Consider the following 1,255-nt stretch of genomic DNA (forward strand, 5'->3'; position numbering starts at 1 on the left):
GCTAAACCCTCAATTCTCCGCGAACAGAGAGGGTATGGTTAAATCACACCAATCATCCATTTTCATCAGATGTATGCTTCATCACCCAGCAGCCATTTTACCAGAATTTTTAAAAAATAATGTAATTAACTACTCTAATTTTATTTCTCCAGCTGCCGTTCCTATTTGGGTAAAGTTGCTAACAAATAAGCTCGGTGAAAATACTGACAAGTCAGAAAGGAACGAGAAGCGAGGTGCGGCTCGCTGCCGTGTAATTTATACCCGAATGACTCCACGCTGAGTGCCGCTTTCTCTGACACGAAGCCTTTGTGACTCTCAGCCCTGGCAGGGCGGAATATTTGCATGTTCGCTGGGGACAAGAAAGAAGCCAGAACACGCAGCAGTGAGTCAGGCCCACCCTGGAGTGGGGCAGGGTGGGGCTTTCCACCCTGAGCTGGTCAATATTCCACTTCTGGTCTCGGTGCAGCTGCGTGAGAAGCGGCGATCGTCACACCTACCCTGCCATTTCACGGTCAGCAACGCCACTGTGCGACACGGGTCACAGGCCACTGAGGGGCGTCCCTGCTCCTCCCCAAACTGTAGCTGCGGCAAATGCGTATGTGCTGAGGACTCTCTTACCAAAAGGGGATTTTGCAAGAACCCGTTTAAAACCCAGTCCGTGGGCCCAAGTCGGGGGTGCCCAAAACAAGGAGGCACATTTCAAGGGGCGTCCGCCCTGTCTGACTCTGCGAAGTGGAATTGAATGACAGGAGCCACGGGTCGTGTGACGTTCGCGCAAAATTCGGCGTTCATCAGAGGAATGCTGGCGTCACCCTGCGACAGGTAGGACAGTCAAAGAAAATGGCGGAAGCACAGTTGTGGCTGGAGGAACGCCGGACCATCTTGAAGTGGTCTTGGAAAGTCGTGAACGTTGTGGAAGCACAGTGGAGGTGTGAGTTTGCAACAGGACTTCCGAGAGTCTGACAACTGCACGCCTCCGTGACGGGTCTGAGACACACAGTTCGGTGTGTGCTGTGCACAAGGGGAGACGGGCAGGCTTGCACAGCAACCAGGCCTGCCGTGGTTCGCCATCGTCAGAAGCGTCTGGATGCTGATGGGGACCACTGTGAGCACCTCTTGTCATCGCAGAAGTCAAACGTGACTTGTATTTGTCTTTTGTAATCGCTGTATATTGAGTATTGTGATTTTTTTTTTTTGAGTTGGAGTCTCACTCTGTCACCCAGACTGGAGTGCAGCGGCCGCTCCCGGCCACCGC

The sequence above is a fragment of the Carlito syrichta genome, unplaced genomic scaffold (genome assembly GCF_000164805.1).
Source record: "Carlito syrichta isolate Samal-C Ts95f unplaced genomic scaffold, Tarsius_syrichta-2.0.1 Scaffold155927, whole genome shotgun sequence".
NCBI lineage: Eukaryota > Metazoa > Chordata > Mammalia > Primates > Tarsiidae > Carlito > Carlito syrichta.